General features: G+C 41.9%; 1 pseudogene; it reads left to right on the forward strand.

The window, feature by feature from the left end:
- Positions 1-14610: 14610 nt before the first annotated feature.
- Positions 14611-15225, forward strand: LOC125410266 (proteasome activator complex subunit 3 pseudogene; annotated as a pseudogene).
- The last annotated feature ends 315 nt before the right edge of the window (positions 15226-15540 follow it).

Below are 15540 nucleotides of genomic sequence, written 5' to 3' on the forward strand. Positions count from 1 at the left end.
TGATATATTCACAACAAATATTCCCAAACAACACACTTCATTTTATAAAAGGAACTATTTGGATGCTTTTTCGCATTGTATGGGCAATTTCTGGGGCCCCAATATCATATAGTGATGCAAATAAGTGAAAAGACAGGTTATAAGTCAAGAATTAAAGTAAACTGGCTCAAATACCTTATGATTCTTTTCAAAAGTAAGAATTATATGCTATTTTCAAGGTATTATTAGATTTTTCAAGAGCTTTTTAAATATAGTAACGGACTCTAAATATGCAGAAAGAGTTGTTTTTCATATTGAAACTGCTAAACTTTTTCAAGATGATTCAGAATTAATTTTATTATTTATTCAAATCTAGAAATAATCTGAAATGAAAGCAATTTTTATATATAACACATATCAGATCCCATATAAATCTATCAGACCCTCTAGCACAAGGTATTGATGAAATTGGTCAACTATTGGTAGGAAATGTGCTAAAAACTTCAGAATTTCATTAGAAACACCATGATAATAACAAATATTGGACAAATCTTTTTTGATCACTAGGCACCAGGCCAAGAAAATTATGCCTAATACTCCTTGTATAACCAAAGTCTATTACCTGCAGGAAGTAACCCAAAGAATACTTAAAGAAATAAAATTTGGCAAATAGATGTACTGTATTTAGTGGAGCTTGAAAATTTTAAATATGTGCACCATAACGTAGATACTTATTCAGAATTTTAATTGATAATTGCTTTGAGGTCTAAAAAGTTTGATTCTATAATTATACATTTATTAGAAGTGATGCCAATATGGTAATATTGGTACAATTAAGACTGCTAATGCTCCAGCATATGTCTCTAGTGAAATGAAACATTTTTTGTATATTATAGCATTAAACATATTGCAGTTTTACCACAGAATGCTACAGGCAAGCAGTTATACAAAGATCTAATTTCACTTTGAAAAGATATATGTTCTGAACATAAAGAGGTAATAATTGTTTCCAGAGATAGATTACACTGTGCTTTATTAAATTTGAAAGTTTTAATTGCTAATGAGAAAAAACAGCTGTATAGAGACACTGGATACTGAAAAAAACAAAACAAAATAAAAAATTAAAAAATAGCTGAATTAAATCAGCCTGTACAGTTTAAGGATATGTTGAATTCAAAATGGAAACAAGGATTTATGTTATTTTTATTTATGTAATATTTATATTTATTATATTTATATTATATTTATATTATGTAATTTTTATTGGCTAACTCATATCTTAATTTAACCAATCCCATTAATCTGTGTATCACCATGAGGTCGTGATCTACCAACAAAGTTTCAGCATGTCTGTCTCCGGCAGCGGCTCCATGGCTTCTCCTTGACTCTGCCTCCTTTATCACAGTATTTAGTTTAGTTTTCCCTGCCTACATCTGTACTTTTGCCCTATCACAGGCCAAGAGAGTTTCTTTATTAACCACTGGAATTTAGAGCATATAGAGGGAAATCCCACATCAGTCTAGAGATGGTACAACCCACATGGGCTGTACCCTTACCCCATTGTTCACTGAGAAATGCCATACAGTTGAATGTCATCCACACATTCCCTGAAATGAGGTTCGTTTCTCTTATGACTCTAGATTGTGTCAAGGTGACACACAAAACCACCCAGTACAACTAATCCCATGTAAACTTTACACACAAACACATCACTAGTAAGACACTTCCTTACTTATTCTTCCCCAAAATCTTAAATAACTTTAAAAGTTCCACAGTTTTTACAAGTTCACTGGTTTACTGGTTCCTTGTTTATCACAGCTGATTCTTGAGTTCCAGAAACAAAAGTCATGGGAATTCAATTAAAAAGTGACAGATGGCCCTGACTGAGTCTTTAAACCTTCTTTTGAAATTTTGTATGCCATCACCTGTAGGGAGCCACCTGGAGGCACAGGTGGTCCTGCAGTTTGGAGGTATACAAGTCCATACCTGGCTTAGCCACGTGGGGCTGAGAACCCTTGCCTGCACATGCGCAGACCAGCAAACGGCATTAACCACTCAGGACAGCATTCAAGCCTCTCCACCGTTTAAAAGCAGCTGCCTCTGGGCTCTGCTTCCTCTCTCTAAACTTTCTCTTGTCCCTGCGCTCTCTCATCTTTCTCTCTCTAAGCTTTCTCTTGTCCCTGCACTCTCTCTTCCCTTCCCCCAATTTTCCTCAATCGAGTGCTCCGAATAAAGACGTGATCAGGGAAGGAATTCTCGTTTTTCGTGGCGTTCATTCCTGCTGGTCAGGAAGCGCGCCGCAACTGGTGCTGAAAGCCCAGGAAAAAGCTGAAATCAGACACCGGATTCTCAGAGAGCTGAGAATTTCAGAACCCTGGACATGTGGAGCGGTGAGTGACGTCAGTTAAATCCTCCAGAAAGGGGAGGAAAAAGAATGGAAAAAGTATAGGCCTAAAAAGAAAAGAAAATAGAAAGAATCAAAGTTAAGGTATCTGAAAGAAGGTACAGAAAGCAACGGGGAAGAAAAACCCCTTAAGTTCAGTGCAGGAGTTTGAATAAACAGCAGCCAAAAAAGTGAGGTAACTAAAGGCGGGACTATGAGGACGATGGGGTACGGGAGACCGCGGCTTCTGCCCCCTCTCCGTCCACCTGCATACTCGCTGATAGAGACTCGGGGCAAGAGTCTCTTAGGGAGGCGGGCTTGATCGTGTTTGACAACTGCCTTCCCTGTTCTTAAAGAGCCACAGAGTTTTTGAGGTGATTCTCGTCTAATTTTGATGGGAGAGCTCTATGCTTGACTCTCATATGCATGTTTGGAGTGCTGGACAACTGTTGCAGCAGCTAACTGACACGGAAGTAGCCAGGCACGGTGGCGCACGCCGGTAGTCCCAGCTACTCAGGAGGGAGATGCAGAACTGCACCGGAGAGTGCTAACTCGTCCGGGAGGCATGGCCATGCTAACCAGATGCTGGCGCGAGTTCGCTGGAGTCCGCAGAGGCTTCTACCAGGTCGCTGTGGCGATGTAGGTGGGCTAAAGTCCGAATGACATCAGAGGCTATGTGTCCCGGCCTTCTGGCGGGGCTATGGTTTTCGGAGGACTTTTTCAGCACCTGAGCAAACTTGCCCTGACTGAGGCGGAAGCTGCGGGGTGAGCAGCAGCGCCGCTAAAGACCGAGAGGGGCCTAACTCTGAGCTGCGTTTCCATAGCAACATGGGCGGGCACATTCAGGGTGCACAGTTCGCAGGTACAGGATAAACCGGCGCGCGTGCCCGCGCACGGCCCGGGGCGGGGCCATGCCTTCGTTTGGGCCATGCGGAGCGCGCCACAATGGGCCGTGCCTCAGAGGCAGAGCTGTCGTAGCCGCCGCTGCCGCCGTCCGCTGCTGCTGCTGCTGCTCACAGCCACGGCCGCCAAAAATTCACAGTCAGATAAAAACATTTATCCCCCAAAAAATGTACATCGTCCCTTCTTCAGCAGGAAGCAGCCAGATTCGACTGTCGACGCCCATTTTCCCTCAAAGTCTTCAGGCAGAACTGGTTGTAACTATCATAATAAAAGCGCATCAACCTGGTTACCCGTATCCTAGGTAACAGAGGCGGACCTATTGCCTCAGGCAACGGGTGAAATAAACAATACTAGGCCTAGAGGTTTTTTTCCATCTGAATGGGGCCTGGAGAGATGGCTCAGAGGTTAAGAGCACTGCCTACTCTTCTTGAGGTTGTAAGTTCGACACCCAGTGACCATATAATTAATTTGGTTTTAGACAAAAGAGGGGGACTAGCAGTGACAGCTTCCCCCAGAGAAAGGATTTTTTCTCTTGCACTCTTTACACTTAATTTTTTAATTCAAAATTTTGCTGGAAAAACAGCAACAGACAGAGACGCTCTGTTTGAAAGCAATTCCATCTAATTCTAAGGCCTGCTTTAATGGCACAGGCAAACAAGATTTGCTCTTTGGAGCAGAGACCTACCGGTCTCTAAGTTCAAAACCAGCCTACTTCCAGTACTGATTGTGCTGAATTTTTACACTGAGATTTTTAGTATTCTTAAATGTTAATTTGGGAGGAGAGTTTTGTTTATGTTTTTCTAGAAATGCTGACATACATCTGGATGCCAGAAAGACTGACAAGAGAAATAAAGAAGAAAGATGATCCAGTGGATGCTGAGTGTCCTGCTGTGGAAGATTCATGCAGAGGCAGCAGAGATGACCTTCTGGGCGGTGTCAAGAGCAGCTGTTTCACGTTATCACCTTGAGCAGCACCCTGTGCAACCTCTTATCTCTTAACAATTTTCTGACTGACTCTATTTTGCCTTTTCCTTCCTTGGGAATGGGTGGGAACAGAGATATTCCTGGCATGCTGTGTCTAGGTGGAAGTGCTGTATGTCTTTGATTGGTGTGCTACCTGCTGGCCCAAGTGAGGAGGGACAAGGTCTTTGTGGCACAAGCCTTGGCAGCCTTGGAATGTGTATCCTCACCCCAAGTTTGGCTCTCAGCCTTAAAGAGCTCATAGGCAATTAGCCATGCATAGCCTTTGCACCCTCTAGGGACCAGATAGTCCCAAAGGCACAGAGGAAGGTATGCATTGGCGAAGGGTGTGTCTTGCTTTTCTTTTCTTTAATCGGTCCACACATCATGAGGTGGGGACCAGATTGGAAAATAGTTTTGCCTTATTGCTCTTAGTAACAATAGAAGGGGGAGCTGTAGGGAGCCACCTGGAGGCACAGGTGGTCCTGCAGTTTGGAGGTATACAAGTCCATACCTGGCTTAGCCACGTGGGGCTGAGAACCCTTGCCTGCACATGCGCAGACCAGCAAATGGCATTAACCAATCAGGACAGCATTCAAGCCTCTCCACCATTTAAAAGCAGCTGCCTCTGGGCTCTGCTTCCTCTCTCTAATCTTTCCCTTGTCCCTGCGCTCTCTCATCTTTCTCTCTCTAAGTTTTCTCTCCTCCCTGCACTCTCTCTTCCCTTCCCCCAATTTTCCTCAATCGAGTGCTCCGAATAAAGACGTGATCAGGGAAGGAATTCTCGTTTTTCATGGCGTTCATTCCTGCTGGTCAGGAAGCGCGCCGCAATCACCCTCTGTACTTCTCCTGATATTCTTACCTTACAAGTCCCCATAAAACATTACACTGAAGTCTCCATATTCAGTGACTTTTCAACCCCAAAGTTCCAAAGTCCTTCCAAAATCTTCCCCCAAAATAGTTAGATCTGTCACAGCAGCATCCCACTATGCTGGTGCCAGTTTATCTCAGTTAGCATTTCTATTGATGCAACAAACCACCATGACCAAAAATCAATTTGTGGAAGAAAGGGTTTCTTAGGGTTAAACTTCAGCATTGCTCTTCATTATTGAAAGAAGTTAGGGCAGGAACTCAAACGGAAGAATCCCAGAGGCAAGAGATAATGCAGAGGTTATGGAAGAGAGCTGCTTACTATCTTGCTTCCATGATTTATTCAGCCTATCTTCTTATAGAACCCAGAATTACCAGTCCAGGGATGTCACCAACAACTGGGGAATGGGACCTCCCATGTTGTTCATTAAATAAGAAAATGCCTTACAACTGGATCCCAACAGGTCGTTCCTTCAATTGACCTCCTTCCTCTGATTATTCTAGCATGTGTCAATTTTTACACACATAACCACAGGAGTTCTACTTCCCTCAGTTATATAAGTCACTAGTTCTAAATGAAGTATATACCAATAAGGAGCCCATAGCTTCACCATTAGCCTGTCCTCCACCCATGAGAGAAGGTATCTGGTGGAAGGTAACAGTACAGGAGGTGCAGGAGTTGCTTCGGGTTGGTAAGTAGACTCAGGCTGCATATAGTGAGGGGAAAGGAAGGGATTATTGGAGAAATTGTTTGAAGCTGGAACTGTGAGGGAGGGATGGGTGTGTAAGAGGGAGTGTGGGCACTTGTGACACTGGCAGAGATGCTGGGGGAAACATGGTGTGCAGAAGGGGATGAGAAGAGGTAGAGGGGAGGTAGTATGTCCTTCTCTGGTACAGGAAAGACTGTAGGCAGGACAATTCTCTGGAGTTTGTGATAAGAGCTGTAGTTGAGTCATCATTCCTCAGCAAGGGCAGGGGAGGTCTCTTGTTTTCTATGGAGGGGGGTTCTGCTACCAGGCAGCATGAAGCCACTATATAGGCAACATGTTTGAGGTGAACAGATTTTACAAAAACTTTCTGCTGTGTTGACAGAATTGTAGAGAGTTTAAAGGTTCCCTCAGAGGATAATCAATGTTGAATGCTAACCATTCAAGTTGACAAAGATTTCTAAGTTTACCAGGAAAGACAGTTTCCCCTGATTCAGACACCTTTATTTCTGAAAATCTTTGAAATGGAGTAAGAGCAGTTCAAGGGGTGAGCAGATGGCAGATAACTTTGGCCCATTTTTCCAAGTTTGAAACACAGAGCAATAAACAAGTAGCTAAATGAATGTATAGACACAAACTGACAGACACAGACTCACTGGCACACCAAATACACATAGAATTAGATGTTTCACCAGTTTGACACAAATCAAGTGTCCCATCAAGGGGGCCCAAGAGACAGATAAAGTGGTGGTTCTCAGTACCCTCAGAATTCCAAAGCATTGCTATAGCCGGGTTCTTTCAGTGAATCAACCGAAGGAGCACAGATCCAAATTTATATAAACAAGCTTAACTCTGGAGGTCTCAGACTTCTGAATAATGTGCCTAAGTGCAGATGACTACAAACCAGGGTCTTGGGTATGTCCCGCGCTACCTTCTCGCCAGCAAGAATGACGCGGGGCACTTAGGATACTTCTGCAGTAAAGCTTTAATGCATCTTGAGAGGGAGAGCATCAGCTTCCAAAGCGGAGACCCAGAATGAGGGGAACCCAGCCCTTATAAAGGAAACAGTCCTCGCTCCTGACGTGTCACACTTGGATTGGTCCACTGCCCATTATCCCAGATGATGCCTCGGGAGTAGGCAGGGACGCAGCCGCAGCGGTAGAGAGTTACCAAGCACGTGCGCTGGGATTAAAGGCGTGTGCTACATCACCTTGAACTCACAGAGATCTGCCTGTCTCTGCCTCCCAGGCATTGGGACCAAAGGCGTGTACTACCATGCCTTGAGGTCACAGAGGTTAATCTGCCTCTGCCGCCCAGGCATCAGGACTAAAGGCGTGTACCGCCACACCTTGGGGTCACAGAGGTCAATCTCTACCTTTGTTCCTAGAAGCAATGGAGAATGTGGTCCGGCCCTCCACATTGGGTAGAGTGAATAGCATCCCTGAAATGCCTCCAGATGTTCTAGGTTTCACTTGGATCCAACACAACTCAAACACCAAGTCAATGCAGAAAATCAAAGTTTATTGTCATCAAGGCACTACCATTTTGCCTAGGATGCAGAACATACTCGAGACCTAAACTGTAAATCTAACCAAAATGCTACAGAGCTTTTAAGCCTGTAAAACAAAAACATCTGGCCCAAGTTACAGTTACATTTTTCACCAATCAGGATTTAGGGATTAGATAATTTCCAGAGGATTTTTATATGTGGTTCAATATTTCAGTTCTCTTTGACTGATTTACTCAGTTACAAATGGGCAGCTTGCCCAACATCTATGTCTCCACTTGCAAGACAGGATGTCAGTTACCCAGGTAGGTTCCTGGGAACTTTAACTTTATTTGACTCCTGTTAAAAGTGGGAGTTATACTCACAATGGTTTAAGTTCAATTCCTTCTTATAGCATGAGTCTCAGAAGAGATTTGAACTTTAGATTTTCACATAAGATTGAGACTGTTATAGACTATGGGACTTCTGAAGTGTGTCTGAGTACATTTTTACTTTATGATGTGAATTCAAGCCTATGTGGTGGTTTTAAAGAAGATGACTCCCTTAGAGAGTAGAACTATTAGGAGGTGTGGCTTTGTTGGAGTAAACACAGTTTCTTCTATTGCCTGTGAAACAACATGCAGAAATCTCAGTTCCTTCTCCAACATTATGTCTTCCTGCATGCCACCATTTCCCACCGTGTTGACAATGGATTAACCCCTGAATTGTAAGATAGCCCAAATTAAGTGTTTTCCTTTATAATAGTTGTCATGGCCATGGAGTTTTGTCACAGAAATAGACACCCAACTAAGACAAATATTCATATAGCAGTTTTATGTTCCGTATTGTACATAATTATAACTAAACAATGCTCATGGTGTTAATTGAATGTGAATAAAATTCATGGAACACAGATTGTGTCTTATAAAATTACATTTGGGTTTATGAACTCATTGTACAAATGTTTTCTTACTTTCAGGGAAGCATAAGAGCCAAAGTTAACCTGTAAGCCCCACTTTCCCAAGTACAAGTTAACATCCTATAATGCATAGTACTTGGGCATAACAAGCCATATGTTTACACTCCCCTAAATAAGATTGTTTAATACATCTTCACTGCTTATGCTTGATCACATGTGGGTGGGAAGTTTATAGGCAGGAAATATGTCATTATGTATTCTTCCCTGTAATTGGATCAGATATGAAATACAATAAATTGTGGATTTTGTCTTCTTAAGTCCCTGAAAAATCTGACTTGTGGCCACTCCCTGATCCCAAGGATGGACTTGAGCAGAATTTTTAATCCTGGCCAGTAATTAATTAAACATTCTTCATATTTTGCTCAAAGTTGTGGAACTGTATTTCTCTCACAAATCTCAGGATTATCATTTAGAGTCCCCAGGCAAGATGGAGTGTTCACCATACCCTTCTATTTGTGACCTTCAGGGGACAGAACTACTCCAGGGGCACACACTTTGGAAATGTAATCCAAGTCCTTTTGGGCCATGCTTTTAGTCCTTCAGACCATGCAATGAATGACCATAATCAAAAAAAGAGATAATAAGCATTTTTATGTAGGTCTCTTTTCGGTAAGACATAAAAGCTTCTAGTTGCCAGAGACATTTATCTCCATAGTTTCCTGATTCTGGTTTTGAGGTACCCTGGTCTGGATACTGGGAAGATCTGACAAGGTTTATGCACCCCCATTCAGTATAAGGAGACATGTCTCCCTGACTACTAATTAATTATGGTTAATTGGTGTTCAACCAGAGCCACCAAATTTTCTGACCTGCTTTGGGGCCCTGAGGATGCCTGAAGGCACTGGGGCCCCTTAAGAAAAAACTCAGACCAGAGATTACACACAGACAACACCCAAACACCAATTTTCAAATTGAAACCAGATGCAAAAAGATTTTTTATTAAGCAAGGCAAAGAAACTGGGTGGCTTGATTTGCATAAGGCAAACAGCAGCAAATAGCTTTGAATGTGATAATTTTAAGTGGGAAAAAGTGGGAGGTCTGGGTTAGAATGAGATAGGGTGTATTAGTAAGTTTTGATTGGATTGGGTATTTTAATTAGGTTAGTAAAAATAATGAATTTTGATTCCTAGACCTTGGTGTTTTCATAGTTGCACCTTCATGATGTGTCCTAGGAATGAGTCATGGAGAGACCTTGATGGTCAACTTAAGAAATATAATCTAGCAGTTTAGAGAGAGGGAGAAACACAAAAGGTAAAACTTGGCCAACAATTGGTGATTGCTTAAGAAAGTTATCTGACTCATGGAAAGGTGTTTGCAGAAGCCAGGAGTCCTCACAGAGATTATCAAAGAGTTCACCAGTGATATGAGTGGAATTAGTCCTGGAGATAGAAGCATTCTTCCAAACATTAGTTCAAAGGGCAGAAGATTGTTGGGCCAGTCAGACATAGAGTGAAGGTGGACAGGAGCTAGTGGGAAGGGTTTAACCCAGTTGAGTTGAAGTTTCAGAGTGAGTTGGGTTAGTATCTCTTTTAGGTTTCTATTGTTGCATTATACTTTACTAGAGTATGGTGAATGATATGGAATATGAAAGGCCAAGACATTCATGAAGCTTGGTCTTGAGAGGTGAATTCTGAACCATTAGTTCATTAAAGGAAAGAAGGGAGTATAAAACAAGAGACTATGTTAGAGAGAAGAAGAATGATTGTTGATACCCTTTTGTTTGAAGTTGGACAGTTCTCAACTGATCCATATAAAGTATCAAAACAGATATTTAAATAAATACTTAGTATCTATTTATATCTATTATCTAATATTTATATCTAATATCCAATAGATATTTAAAGCATTTTACAGTAGGCATGTGGGTAAGGTAAATCTGCCGGTTGCATCAATAAGCAATCATTGGGCATGGTAAGGTGGAAATTTACAAAAGTCAATCTGCCAGTTGTGTCCAGCAAGCAATCTCTGGGCATGGCGAATGGAAAATTTAGGGAGTGGGTTTAGTTCTATGATATACATTGAATGTTTATGTTATTTTCTTTTAAAAAAGTCTTATCTGCTGGGTTGAAAATCAAGCCTGGGTGTTGTAATGATGGAAGGGATTTAGTATAGAAGTGAAATACTAGCTATAAAGAGAGGACCTGAGGAAACAAGTTCCACCGGGAAACAAAAACAGAATCCTTCTTCTGCATACAAGAAACACATCTCAACCTCAATGATAGGCATCGTCTCAGAATAAAGGGTTGGGAAAAAAATATACCAATCAAATGGACCTAAGAAACAAGCAGGTGTAGCTATCCTAACATCTAACAAAATAGACTTCAAGCTAAAAACAATCAAAAGAGACAAAGAAGGTCATTTCATACTAGTCATAGGAAAAATCTATCAAGAGGAAATCTCAATACTGAACATCTATGCATTGAAAGCAAGGGCACCCTCATATGTAAAAGAAACACTTCTAAAGATTAAATCATACATTAAAGCCAACACACTAATAGTGGGATACTTCAACACTTCATTCTCACCACAGGACAGGTCAGTCAGTCAAAAAAATTAACAGAGAAATAAGGGAACTAACAGATGTTATGACTCAAATAGATTTAACAGACATCTATAGAATATTCCATCCAAACAGAAAAGAATATACCTTCTTCTCAGTGCCTCATGGAATCTTCTCAAAAATTGACCACATACTCGGTAACAAAACAAACCTCAACAAATACAAAACAATTGGAATAACCCAATGTACCTCATCAGAACACCATAGTATAAAACTAGAAGTCAACAGCAATACTAATTCTAGAAAACCTACAAATTGAGAGCTGGAATTAAGAAAATAGAAACAAGGAAAACAATACAAACAATCAATGAGACAAAGAGTTCATTCTTTGAGAAAATTAACAAAATAGACAAACTTTTATCTAAATAAACCAAAAGGTAAACAGAGAAAATATCCAAATTAATAAAATCAGAATTGAAAAGGCGGACATAACAGCAGACATGGAGGAAATACAGAGAATCATCAGGTCATATTTTGAAAACTTGTACTCCACAAAATTGGAAAACTTAAAGGACATGGACAACTTTCTGACTAAATATCACTTACCAAAATTAAATCAAGACCAAGTAATCAAACAAACCTATAACTGCTGAAGAAATAGAAATTATCATCAAAAGTCTCCCAACAAAAAAAAAGCCCAGGGGGCAGGGGTAGAAGAAAGAGGAGAAGGGGGGTTAAGGAGAACTTGAGGGAATGGTATAGTCAAGGTGGGGGAAGGACAGATATGAGAGCAAGAAAAGAGATATCTTGATTGAGGGAGCCATTATGGAGTTAGCAAGTAACATGACTCTAGAAAAATGCTCAAGAACTCACAGGAATGACCCCAGATAAGACCCTAAGCAATAGAGGAGAGGGTGCCTGAACTGACCTTACCCTGTAGTCAGACTGATGATTACCTTAAATATCACCATAGAATCTTTGTCCAACAACAGATGGGAACAGAGGCAATGACCCACACTAGAGCACTGGATTGAGCTCCCAAGATCCATTTGAAGAGTAGGAGTGAAAGTGTGAGCAGGGAATTCAAGACCATGAGGGAATCATCCACTGAGACAGTTTACTTGAACTAATGGTAACTCACCAACTCCAACTGGACTGGGAGTGAACGAGCATGGGAACAACCAAGTCCTTCTGAAGGGGGTTGACAGCTGGGTCAGACTGAGGGGCCAATGATAGTGGCACTTTGGTGTGTCTCTTCTTGCATATACCAGCTTCATAGGATCCTATTCTCTTTGGATGTAAGCCTTGCTCAACCTAGAATGTAATAGGAAGGGCCTTGGACTTTCCACAGGGCAGGGTGCATAGCACTCCCTTAGGGTTGGAGGGGTAGGGTAGGGTCTCTGGAGGGAGAGGGAGGAGACTGGGAGGAAGGGAGGGAGTGGGAATTTGGATTGGTATTTTTAAAGTAATAATAATAAAAAGCCAGCACTTATTATCCATGGCAACATTTGCACAGCTACAGTGGAATATCGAACGTGGAAGTGGTTCTAACATCTGTTATCCAATTTCATGTGCAATGGGGATTTCTTAAAATTCATGTTCAAAATAACATTAATTAATTATTTTCCTTTTTTTGAAAAAAAAAAGTCTCCCAACCAAAAAAAAACCCAGGACTAGGTGGTTTCATCTCAGAATTCTACAAGACTTTCAAAGAAGAACTAAGACCAATACTCCTCAAATTATTCCACACAATAGAAACAGAATGAACATTGACAAACTCTTTATGAGGCTACAATTACCCTGATACACGAACCACAGAAATACATCACTAAGAAAGAGAATTACAGACCAATCTCACTCATGAACATTGATGAAAAACTACTAAATAAAATACTGGCAAATCGAATCCAAGAACACATCAGAACCATCATCCACCATGATCCCAGAGATGCAGCTTTATCCCAGAGATGCAGGGATGGTTCAACATATGAAAATCTGTCAACGTAATCCACCATATAAACAAGCTGAAAAATAAAATCCACATAATATTCTCATTAGATGCTGAAAAAGCTTTTGACAAAATACAACATCCCTTCATGATAAAGGTCTTTGAGAGAGCAGGGATACAAGGAACATACGTAAACATAATAAAGGCAATATACAGCAAGCCAACAACCAACTCCAAACTAAATGGAGAAAAACTCCCATCGACCAAGTCTTCTGCCTCACTTGTGATTCGCTCCCTGAAAGAATCAACCTTGAGCTTCACTTCCTGATCCACCTTCAGCAACTAGGTCATGGCCCATGGCTGGTCAGGGTCATGTCCGCTCCACTGGGTGCTGGAGGTACTGTGGACTCCGGAGAGGGCACCAGAGGGGCCTGAGGAATCTCCACTGCCCTCAGGACCCAGCCACGCTCACAGACTTGCTCACGGCTTGCTCATTCCCTCCCTCCATGTCGGCGGCCACCTGCCCACCTGCTGCCTGCTCAAAGTTACTAGAACTTTGTAACATGAAAAGGCCGGACCTGCTTGTTCGAATTTCTGTCCTGCCCAGCCCCCCAGCTGCTTAGCCCCAAAGAAAATGACACAGAGGACTCCGTAAGTTATAATGCTGATTGGCCCATTTGGTCAGGCTTCTTACTGGCTAACACTCATGTCTTGATTAACCCTTTTTTCTGATCTATGTTAGCCATGTGGCTCAGTACCATTTTCAGTGGGGCAGCTCACATCCTGCTGCTTTGGTGATCTGGGCAGGAGTGGGAGGAATCAACTTCCTCCTCCTCCTCAGAATTCTCCTGCTCTCTTTGCATCATTTCCACTTCCTGTCTGTTTTTAACTTTTTTCTTTTTGAGACAGATTCTCTGCATATCTTTGTCCTGGAACTCCCTCTGTAGACCAGGCTATCCTTGAACTCCCAGAGATCCGTCTGTCTCTGCCTCCCCAGTGCTGGGATTAAAGGTGTGTTCCACCACACCCAACTACTCTCTTTCTTTCTTTTTTATTTTAAGGCTTTAACCCTTTTTTTCCAAGCCTGCATATATTTTTAACACACTGTAAACCATTTAGAGGTTTTCTTATTCTTTGAATCTCTCCTTATTGTATATCTCTTTTTCTGACCACATGGGTCTTTAATTTGCTAAGGAATATGGAGAAGACAACACTCAAAAGCTCTTAAGGCATTTCAAGGTCCTTGCCAGGAAGGAAGCTGCAACAGTGTTTCCATAGTCAGGACGGCCTGCTTGAAAGAGTCACTGAGAGTTTTCCCTGGTCAGATGGCCCAGAAAGCCGACATTTTAAAACAGCTCAGCTTTTTTCCTGCTACGGCTGAAAACCAAAATACTTTAGTCTTTCCCAAGCTTTCTTGGGCTTTCTTTGGATGCAGTAATCCACGTGGGTGCCATTCTGTAACATGTTGGGCCTGCTTGTTTGTGTTTTCTGTCCCTGCCTGGTACCCCACAACCTGCAGGCCCCAGAGAAAATCAACCACACAAGAGATCTCTATAAGTTATAATGCTGATTGGGCCATTAGGTCAGGCTTCTTACTGGCTAACTCTCATGTCTTGATTAACCCATTTTTCTGATCTATGTTAGCCATGTGGCTCAGTACCATTTTCAGTGGGGCAGCTCACACCCTGCTGCGTCGGTGATCTGGGCAGGAGTGGGAGGAATCAACTTCCTCCTCCCCAGAATTCTCCTGCTCTCTTTGCATCATTTCCACTTCATGTCTGTTTTTCCTGCCTACACCTCCTGCCTGGCCAATCAGCGTTTATTTAAAACATGATTGACAGAATACAGACAATTCTCCTGCAGAACTTGATAGTTTTTTAAAGGAACCAATCCTAAATATCCCTGACCTAACTCAGATCCACTCAGACATGACTCTCCCAGTCCCTGACCCCATTCTCCTCACCAATAGCCATGATGGACTGGATGATCCCACTTACAAGAAGTGCAGGTTGGATGAAAGTGAAGAGGCCTTCCAAGGAACCAAGGTGTTTGTGATGCCCAACGGGATTTTGCAAAGCAACCAACAGCTGGTGGACATTATTGAGAAAGTAAAACCTGAGATTCGGCTGCTGATTGAGAAATGTAACACGGTCAAAATGTGAGTACAGCTCTTGATTCCCAGAATAGAAGATGGAAACAACTTCGGGGTGTCTATTCAGGAGGAAACAGTTGCAGAACTAAGAACTGTTGAGAGTGAAGCTGCATCTTATCTAGACCAGATTTCTAGATACTATATTGCAAGAGCCAAATTGGTTTCTAAAATAGCTAAATATCCCCATGTGGAGGACTATCTCCGCAGTATCACAGAGATTGATGAGAAAGAATACATCAGCCTCCATCACATCATTTAAGAACTAAGGAATCAGTATGTCACTTTACATGACATGATCCTGAAGAATATTGAGAAAATCAAATGGCCCCGGAGCAGCAATGCAGAGACACTGTATTGAGGCTAGGGCCAGGACCAGGGGACTCTGTGAGTCTGGCTCAAGATCGACATTGCCTTGGTTTGTTACATGACTATCATGATGGGGAAACTGACTGGAAATAGTAACCACACCTCTCTGTTTTTAGTTAGATTCTAATGAAACTCTCATCTAGTTCTGTGATGTGTTTACCTCTTTTTTCAGACCTCAGGAACTCTTCTATCTCCTTCCCCAAACCCCACACCCAGCCTGTCCTAATTTCTGGAGAACTCCAGGTTTGTGTGAGATATTGGCACAAGAATAATTGTGGGGGTTTTGTTTTTTCTTCCCTTTCCTTCC

The sequence above is a fragment of the Myodes glareolus genome, chromosome X (assembly GCF_982192425.1).
Source record: "Myodes glareolus chromosome X, mMyoGla1.1, whole genome shotgun sequence".
Classification (NCBI taxonomy): domain Eukaryota; kingdom Metazoa; phylum Chordata; class Mammalia; order Rodentia; family Cricetidae; genus Myodes; species Myodes glareolus.